The sequence below is a fragment of the Lygodium microphyllum genome, chromosome 24 (genome assembly GCF_053477565.2).
Source record: "Lygodium microphyllum isolate KBCC chromosome 24, Lygodium_microphyllum_v1.1.10, whole genome shotgun sequence".
NCBI classification, from domain to species: Eukaryota; Viridiplantae; Streptophyta; class Polypodiopsida; order Schizaeales; family Lygodiaceae; genus Lygodium; species Lygodium microphyllum.
In genome coordinates, this window is record NC_141158.1 from 97427643 (window position 1) to 97438558 (window position 10916).

Below are 10916 nucleotides of genomic sequence, written 5' to 3' on the forward strand. Positions count from 1 at the left end.
ATTTGGGGGTTTTATTAAAAAAAAAACTCATCTATCTTGCTCATCTTATACGTAACTCGAATAAATTTTGTCTCACTGTTTTCAAGAAATTGGGGGATTTTTTGATAACTTTTTTAATTTTTAATCTTTTTTTCAAATTTGGGGCTTTTGTTCAATGAGCTCTAGAGCGTGAATCTTCATTGAAATTACTAACATTGTGTAATTTTTCAGCATTAGTGCGAGAAATTTGACTCTTTACTTTTTAGTTTTGGTATGCGATTTCAATTGTTGGTAACTATTGGTACATGTCTTGAGGCAATATTATTGTAGAAATTTCAAATTGTAAGCTAGTTTTAAAAAAATCCTTTAAAATTTTTAAATTTTTTGTGGGGCTTTTGTCTTGTACATATCCCAAGGTAGAAAATCAATGGGATAGTAGCATTTAATAGTTGTTACAGTTAAATTGAATAGTAAATTTGATTTTTTTAAAATTTTAAATGAGAATAAGTACTAAATTGTTAGAATTTGTAATTTTGTACATACATTACGAGACATGTATACTATAGTAGGTATATAAGCGTGTCGTTATTCTTATGGTCAAGTATTGATTTGAGTGATTGTACACTTAAGCATTACTTCAGCAGCGAAGTATTTGGTTGATTTGGAAAACAATGATTAGAACATGATCCTTGGTGTTCTCAGCTAAAAGGAGAAGCTTAATGGCTTTAACTACTTGTGGAGTTTATGAGTTTGCAATCTTTTTGTTGCGAAGGACTTGTGAGAATATGTTACAAGTGACTTGTAGCAATTAGGAGGTCTCGCATCTCAGACACCTGAACGTCACGTTCGAGGATAGATTGTTGGTGTTGGTGTTGGTTCTCGTCTCTCCATTCTGCGAAGGATTAGAGGAAATGGGACTCAAAGAATGCTTGGATACTTTCTTTGATAGCATTGTCAATAAAAAGGGTCATCATTTTGCACTTTCTTTGATAGCATTGTCAATAAAAAGGGTCATCATTTTGCACATTTGGTCTTGCAAGATCTCAAAATTAGTATGGGACATATTTGAGTATATATTTAGTATTTGTAATGAGGCTACGGTCTCCTATCTTTGTAGAGAGTTTGCAAATGTAAACATGGATGAGGGTGATAGTTTGATGAATTATCTTATTCATATGCAGTATTTGCATGAGCTATTGATCAATCTTGATGAGATTATTTAGGATGTTGAATTAGTGAATATCACATTGAACTCTCTTTCGGAATCATACCTTAGTCTTCATATCTCTTTGATGTTGTCATGCGGGGGAGCCGAGGGGGGGGGGAGGGGGGGGGGGGGAGGGAGTAGCATGTTACATTTGTGGAGTTAGAAGTTCTCTTGTTGCAAGAGGAGCATACTTGGAAGAATATTGCATTGCATTAGGTGATATGGCTATACTTTTCAAGTTTAAAGACAAAGGTAAAGGCAAGCAAAACACAAAAACTTAGTAAAAGGGTGATGCTGGATAGCAAGGTTGTCTAAGACTCAGATAAGTCTAAAAAGAAAGAAAAATGTCATTATTGCAAGAAGCCATGTCATTATATTGATGAGTTTTAAATGAGTTTCGCTAAGGATGAGAAAAAATACTTCAATTTGGCTATTCAAGAGGCATCAACCAACAAATCACTAAATGGTGATGCTTTAGTTAACTTGGTAGAGGACTATGCATTTTGTACATGTAGTTATGATTTTTCTATGGGTAATTTAGCATTGAATGCCATTGAAATACAATAAACGTGATATTTTGATAATGATGCTTCAAAGCATATCACTTCATGAATTGTTTATTTACTTCCTTGCATTCAGTTCTTGTTGGAGAGCATATCACATGCACTAATAGCAGTAGTTATGATGTTAGTGGCATTGGGATAGTTACTATTATTGTTGTAAATTTGTGCTTGGCATTACAAAAACTTTGTTTGTTTTTGCCTTCAATAAGCATGGCTTTTAGGTCATCTTTGAGGATGACAAATGTTTGGTCACAAATAGAGAGATGGACTATGCACTTTGCTTGTTCGATACCCTTTACAAGTGTTATTCTTATTAGATAGTTATGATTGACAGTCTCATGATGCTTTGGACATATGAGCTTTGGGAGCTTGATGACCCTTCAGACGTGTCATAAGGTAAATGCATTGCCTTCATTGGAGACTTGACCTCCTTATGTATGCAAGGGATGCATTTTAGACAAGATGCCTAGGTTTGCTTAAAAAGGATGGTGCAGTGTGTGTTGTCCAAAAAATGGAGCTTATTCAGAGTGATGTTTATTGTCCCCCACAAGGACACCTGCACTCTTGTGCATTTGAGACATGTTTGTTGGATCGTGGTATTACGCATCAAGCCACTGGTAGAATGACTCCTCAGCAAAATGGAGTTGCTGAAATGAAGAATTACACTCTCATGGAAATGACTTGTATGCTAAAAAGCAAGGGGATGCCACATAAATTTTGGCTAGAAGGGGTTTAGTGTGCCAATCATGTATTGAATAGGGCACCTACAATGGCTTTGAAGATGATCACTCCATTTCGGGCTTGGCATGGAAAGAAATCCAAAGTTGACTACTTTTCGATGTTTGATTGCATAGCCTAGGCACATGTATTAAAAGAGCTTTGTGGAAAGCTTTATGATAAGGTTGTAAAGTGCATTTTTATTGGCTAGAGTTGAGAAAGCAAAGGCTATTGCATGTATGGCCCATACACCAAGAATGTGTTTGTCAGTAGTAGGGATGTCCTATATGCTAAAAATGTAGCATTTTCTTATGACCAATTTCAAATGCTAGCCACACATAACATTGGTGATGTTTTTGAAGGCCTTTTACTACTTTCTTTGGAGTCTATGCCTGTTGTAAACGGTAAGATAGACTTATTACAACAAAGCTGTTGTTGCTCCATATGCTTCCAAACAGTAGGGTATTGATGAGGGTTTTCCACATGTAGTGGAGGCAACTGTTTAGCATGAAAGGGCTGTTGTATATGTAGTAAAAACAATCCTGAGATGGTTGTTACAAATTCTCTAGGAGAGTAAAATGGACGGCCTATTACCTCAACGCACTAGACGAGCTGCTAGACATGTAGCACATATGCAAGGGGCGCATTTGGTTGATATAATAGAAGTAGATGATTGTGATGATCATGTGTTTATGAGCTCAATGTTGGATGATGATGACCCTTCTTCCTTAGATGAGCTCAGCAAGATGTACATTGGATGTAAGCCATACAAAGGGAGTTAGACTCCATTGCCACTAACTCTACATGGGAGCTTGTAGATCTGCCACTTGGTAAGAAGACTATTGGCACTAAGTGGGTTTTCAAACTCAAATGTAAAGTTGATGGTACAATCGATAAGTACAAGGCATGATTGGTTGCAAAAGGCTATGTGGATAAGAAAGGTGTAGGCTATGATGAAACTTTTGCTCTTACATCCTGTATATGTACGGTGAGATGTGTGATTGTGGTGGTTGCACATTATGGTTGGAAAGTATATCCATTGGATATTAAAACAATATTCTTGAATGGGGATTTGCATGAGGATGTTTGTGGGTCTCAAGGTCCAGGGTTTGAGATTAAAGGGAAAGAGCACATGGTATGCAAGTTGCATAAAGTTCTTTATGGTCTTAAAGAGGCTCCTCGTGTAGGGTACTCTATGCTTATTTGGCTAGCAAAATGTTAAAAAATAGTTTGACTGCCCCCACTCTATACATTAAGAATGAAGGGGGAGACTTGCTAATTATCATTTTTTATATAGATGATATGTTGCTGATTGGACCTACAAAGGAAAAAATTGCAAATTTTAAGACCGAATTAAAACATGCATTTGCTATCTTAGATATAGGTTGTCTACACTATTATTTGGGGATTTAGTTCATAAAAAATTACCATGGTATCATCATGTCATAGTCATAGTATATGGATAAGCTAGTACATAGGTTTAGTATGGAAGATTGCAAATCTATGTGCACTCTTATCGAGCTAGGCTTAAAGTTGTCTATGCATAATGGTGAAGATATGTCTAATATTGCAATTTACATCTAAGTTATTGTCAGTCTTATTTATCTTTGCAACAAACGCCTTAACGTTCAGTATTATGTAGTGTCTCAAGTGAGCAAGTATATTCACAACCCATGGACAATACATTCAGAAGCTATTAAATGAATCTTTAGATATTTGCAAGGAACTTAGGTGATACAAACACTAGGCAATCTACTAGTGGAAGATGTTTTTTCTCGGCCACTCATGCATTTCATGGCTAAGTAAGAAACACTTTAGAGTGGCTACCTCATCTTGTGAGGTTGAGTATAGGGTAGCCTTCATCGTAATCGTGGAATGTGTATAGCTGCGTAGATTGTTGGTTGATCTATATATTTTTTTGGAGGGTTCTACACCCATTCTTTCTGATAGTCAGAGTGCTATTGCAGTGGCATGAAATCCTATGTTTCATGCTCATACGAAAAACATTGATGTATATTACCATTATGTCAGAGAGATGCTATGCTGGAGAGATTAGTTTGATGTATGTCCTTACATAGGAGAATATTGCAAATATTTTCACCAAAGTACTTCCTCCTGAGAAATTTGAGCCTTTTTGAAAGTCCTTAAACTTGCTAGCCTTTGGCGATTGATCTTCCTATATTGCTACCACATCGGCATTGTAGTGGAGTGTTATAATTTGCCAATTCTATGGGTAGTGCTGAATGTTTTAGTTAGTTGGTTTGTATTGTGAATGCTGTGTCACCACTTCTAGAGTCAATTTTAGAGTTAAATTAACTCTAGTTGAGTTAGGGATAGGTCTAACTTACTTAAGACCTATTGTATTTTCATTCTATTGTTCTATCTGAGTGTGGAATTGTTGCCCACTCTTGCTCATTGTCTTGTGTTCACTCTCTTTCTCTCTCTTCCTCCATTTCCAACAGAAGTTGGATTACTAGTGGAAGCATTGCACTTTTTTGTGGCATGTGAATGAATTGAAACATGTATTGTTTTGTTTCTTCTTCCCTTTTTCTTTTTTGCAAAATCAATTTAATGAAATTAGGATGTCAAGATGTTGGTCTTTGCTTATAGTAATTCTTGGAATTGTAGATTTTTAAACAAGTTGAATTTTTTCAACATGATGCCAAAATCAACATGTGTGCATTTTTTTTTCCAATTTATCCTCTTTTGAATGTAATCTTTTATCCAAACATTCACATTTATTTGACATCAGGCAAGAGTTAATTAGTGAACTTTGAGTTGTGGCAATATTTCGAGTGACCACTACGTCATGATCTGGAACTTTGTGTTAAGTTGTGATGTCAACACTAGGTTTGTTTGTCACAATTAATTTGGGAAATGATAAGGTGGATGAATACGTGAGAATATAGTATGTGTTCACCAAGGGTAGGGGGGTGTACGATTAAGTGACAAAGTGCAAGAGGAAATAAGAGATATAATGATTCATTTGGTGAGGGTCAAATCATATCACTTACTTATCGTGGCTCTCTTATTTGATTTCACACATCATTGAATGTCTCTTTACTACTCTTGTACATTAGCTAATGCTCATTTGTTTTTCAGAATTGCAAAGTAGCAAATATTGTTTGTCAGACAAGCTTCTTGTAAAGAGGTTGGAGCTACATAAGCTTATATGTGCAAGAAGTTATTGAATGGGAAGGTCTTACAGACATTATGAAGTACTTATCGAATTGCCCAACATTTTATCAAGTTGGAGGTTGCTTGCAATTGATGTAGCACAAGCATTCTTATATTCCCAAATGGGCATTGGGGCAATCTTTCCTTTTGCTATATGAAATGCGACAATGATGATGTGAATGAGAACACAAGTTTGCTATAATCAAATGGAGTTTATGTATATGCATGTGATCATTGGTAACATCTGATGTTCATTGGGGGTTTAAAAAACTATTTGAAATGTTCCATGGGATTTAAAATCAATTAGAAATTACATGTTATAGAAGCTAGCTAGGTAAGGAAAGCCATTTACATAACCAAGTGCATGAAGCATTTTACTATATTTAAGAGTTTTCTAGCAATGAAATATTGGACTAAGGAAGAGGAAATTGGCAAGTGTTCCCTTGGAATATTTTTGTTATTCTAATCACATGCATCTAATGTTTGTTTTTGTGCTTTAAAAAAACATACAAAAGGGGTCACAATGCTTTGTTGTATTATTTCAAAGCGATTGTGTGTGCATGGAGAGAGAGAGAGAGAGAGAGAGAGAGAGAGAGAGAGAGAGAGAGAGAGAGAGAGAGAGAGAGAGAGAGAGAGAGAGAGAGAGAGAGAGAGAGAGAGAGAGAGAGAGAGAGAGAGAGAGAGAGAGAGAGAGAGAGAGAGAGAGAGAGAGAGAGAGAGATGATTAACATCTTTTGAGGCCCCAAAGGCATAAAGGACAAAAGCACAATTAAGGTTTTTGCTGCAACTCACTTTGGGGTGTCATTGGCAAAAAAAGAAACCCAATTGTTAATGCTATTAAAGCTACCAAATATTGACCCAAGACGAATGTAGTGCTTAGGGTTTTTAAACTCCTCTATGATACATTGCCACCTTGACAAGGTGCCTATTTGCCCTCCTTTTCCATTCTGTTAGTGATTTCACCTAGTAGTGCTTTGAGTTATGTTGGTGTAAATTGATTTGTGATTCATACATTAGTTCCAATAACCATCTTGATTGCTTTAGTACTTCATCTTGCATGCTTCCAAACTCCAAAGTTATTTGATTCTTTTTGAGCTTGGTGATTTTCCATGGTGTCATCCACTTGAACTCTTTTTCTTCTAGATTTTATGTTGGTTTGTTGGTCTCTACTTGATATCTTTGAATATCCTTCATAATCTTCATCATCTAGTTTCTCTTGTGTTTCTTTAGCTAGCAAGGAGGTTGCCTAAATATTGATGGAATGCAAGTTTCCTTTGCTATATAGCTTCATTAACTATCGAAAAGGTAGTGTGTATCATACCTTGCTTATCTACCTCCTTGTCTCAATTTCCTTTTATATATCTTCTTACACTTTGGTTGTTATTTTCTTAGTTTGATCCTCAATCTTATTGGGCTCATTTGAATTGAATGTATGCCTTACATCATAGCATTTAGTTTCCAAGTTTATGGAATGTTGTTATTAGAGCTGGGTTGATGCCATGATCCCATTATGCCTTGTGTGTGATAATATCAAAGCTAGCTAAGAATGTGGTAGTCTTTGCATGCTACATATGAACAATTCTCTTAATCCTAAATCTTTATATTTAAGCTTTTCACAATTGGATTTTAATGCTTAGCTTTGACATTTTTTTCATCATAGAGTGATTGGCTATTCGAGAAAGTTTCTTCATTGTAGATATAACCTAATTGGGGATGGAAGCGCTGTCATTTTTCTATGTTTATCTATGTGATATGTGAGAATTTCACATTAGGATTTGGGTTACTTGTTATGTGAACTATGAACTTTCAGAATAGCAATGAGGCCATTTGGTTGATTGGAAAATCTATCTTATGAATTGAACTTAGTGCAAGGATCTAAACTGGCTATCTTAGGGACTTGCAATACTTTCTTATTGCCACATTTTAATAAAATGTGACACAATTGTTACAAGAAGGTAAATAATATAAGCATTTGAATCTAGTAACATGTTTCATAAAGCAATTTTTTTTTTTTTGGGGTAACTTATTGGGTAATCAAACACTTCAATGGTCTTCTTGTTGATTTTGGTCCTAGATAAAATAAATCTACTAAGGCAGGAGGTATATTCTTGATGATATTGAATGAGTAACAATCTCCTTATATTGTTCAACTCTTGCTGCATGCTCTCTTTTTGTCATTGGGTTGCAATGATCAACTCCATGATCTTTTCTAGCATTGTTACTCTATCCTATGAGTGTGTGGTACTATTGTTCTATGTCTAACAACTCATTGGCATCCTTCTATATCGTGGCTCAAAAGTTGTGTAGTGTACTCTCCTTAATATCAAATTAGCTCCCTTCACATACAAATACTCATCCACAAGTAACTTATTTGTTGCCTTCTTGACAAAGGAATACTTTTGATTCTTTTGTAGTCCTTCACAAACTTTTCAACAAAAAACTTTCTTACTTTTCCAAAAATTCAGCAATGAAATAATGAAATACATTAGAAAATTCTATAAAGTCTATGTTTGATGTGTTTTATAGATTTTTTAAATAATTTATTCAAAAGCCAATTTACCCTTTTGCATAATTGCTTTAGAGTAGCATCCTTGCTCTGCCAAACATAAAGCATCTATCTTACAATATAATTGCTTTAGAGTATAGCATCCTTGCTCTTCCAAACACCAAGCACCTATCTTACAACAAGTTTAAGGTATCACCAAATATTTATTCTTTTCTATCAAGGACAGAAGGTAACCCTCTTTCAAGGGTCATATACTCCACTTCATTGTGACTTTTGGCATACAAGGATACATACCACTGGGTATTGTGACTTTTGGCATATACCTTGTGCATAGTGATATATGTTGCCCTATGTACACTCTCTCTTAGTGGATGCATCTACTTTGTTACCTTCATTGGCAAAGACATGCGTTACCTTTGTGGGTGCATTAGGGTCTATTGGCCATACCTTTGAACCCACGACAATTTCCCAAATCCCATCATGAACAATACATGCTCCACCATGTATAAACAAGTTGAAGAGTTGGTACCATCCAAGTTGTCATTAGTAGAAAGCATTTGGAACAACCCATTCTGATTATTTGCCATTTTTGCACACATTGAACACATAAAGGCATTTAAGGCAATTGCTCAAATTTGTCTAAAAGTGGATAGGGAAAGCACTTTAGGTCTTCAAGTTTGTCCTTCAATTATCACTCCTCCATTTTATGAATGTCTCATTGTCTATTATGGTGGCATGATTGTAATTGATATGGTGTCCCTCAATTGTCATAAAAGAATAAAGAATAAAGTGATATTGCGATGGGCGGCCATCGCCTATAGCGTACAAGTGTGCAGGCAATAAGTACAAATGTAGGGAGTTAGGTGTAAATAGTCTTTAACCCCCAAAAGCCTCCGACTTAAAGGCAAATGTACCTAAGTGTGGAGAAAAAAAAAAAGGTGACAAAGTAGAATGTGTACATAATAATACAATAGGATGAGGAATGTATGCCATCTCATTGTATGCCACCATTATCTTCCTAGGAAAGGCATTATGTTCTATTGGGAGACTTTGAGTGAGGAGATCTAAAAGATTCTCGTTAATTGAGATTTTGACAAGCTCTATTTTCTTACCCTCAAATCACATCTGTGATAAAGTGATAATAGACCTCAATGTGCTTGGCCTTCACATGAAAGTCATGATCGCATGCTAATTGAATAGCACTCGTAGAGTCTTAATGCAATGTAGCATTTCTGTATCTTGGACATCCAAGAAATACCTCTAGCAAAAGTAAAGACCATAGACAGAGGTGAACTTCTTACTATCTACATGCATTGCATAATCAGAGTTGGTGTAGCACATGACTCTAGAATCCTAGCTACCATAAAAGATACACATATTTGTAGTGTCCTTAAGGTATCTCATGATACCCTTCATGGCATTTCAATGTTGCTTACATCTGTCACCTGTCATGAAGGAAAATACAACATTAATATTTGCACCTTGGATTAATTCCAGCCTTTGTAAATTTAGCCCTAGCCTATGTGTACATGTGTGAACAGCCCTTAAGTTTGGAAGAGGGTTAGAATAAAAGGGACTAGAGGCCAAAGGCAAGACATCTTTTGATCATTCAATAATCTTGGCTTTACCATTTTCTTGGAGTTAGCTTCTTCTTAGCTTTGAAGCACTCAGCCATGGCCGTCATGTATTCTTGAATCCCCAACCATTAATACATGATGAGGATGTCTTGGTGCAATAGATTTGTTAATTCTTTGTTGTAGCTTAGTTAATTTTTCATTTTCAGTTAGATTTCATTCCATGGTTGATTGCTTTCTTACATCACCGTATAATGAGCCATAACTCCCACGACAAAAACTATGTCAGATTTAGTGGCTATCATTACATACATCAAGCTACCCACTATTGCATAATTAGAGTTCATGTAGCACACGACTCTAGTATCCTAGCTACCTTAAAAGGTACACATATTTTAAGTGTCCTTAAGGTATCTCATGATACCCTTCATGGCATTTCAATGTCGCTTGCCAGCTATCATTGTATAAGTAGCCATAACTCCCACGGCAAATACTATGTCAGATTTAGTGGCTATCATGACATACATCAAGCTACCCACTGCGGATGCATATGGGATCTTGACCATCTTGACCTTCTCATAATTTGACTAGGGACAATTTGCCTGACTAACCTTCACATGAGAAGGTAATGGGCAACCGGAAAACTTACCACCTTACATATGGAGCCACTTAAGGATTTTATGAATATACTCCTTCTCTAATAAGTAGAGGAGACGCTTAAAGATATTGCGCGCAATGCACATGCAAAATATGAGAGAGGCATGCTTCATGTTCTTCATTTCGAAGCTCTTCTTGAGCCAAATCTTGAAAGCATCCAACCCATCTCATGAGCACTCCTAGCAATTAGCATGTTGTTAATACATAGCACCAAGATGATGAGACTACCATCATGGGACCTCTTTGTGTAAAGACACAAATCCATATCACTATGGGAATAACCTTGTGAATGTATAAAGGCATCAAACTTATGATACCATTTCCTAGGTTCTTGCTTAAGTCCATAAAGACTCTTCCTCAACTTACACACTAGGTGTTCTTTGCCCTTTTCCTTAAAGCCCTTAGGCTACTACATATAGATATCCTCATGTAGGTCCCCATGTAAGAAAGCTATCTTAATATTCATATGGTATAAGTCCAGATCCATATGTGCAACTAAGACCAATACCAAGTCATCTTGACCACATCAAAGAATA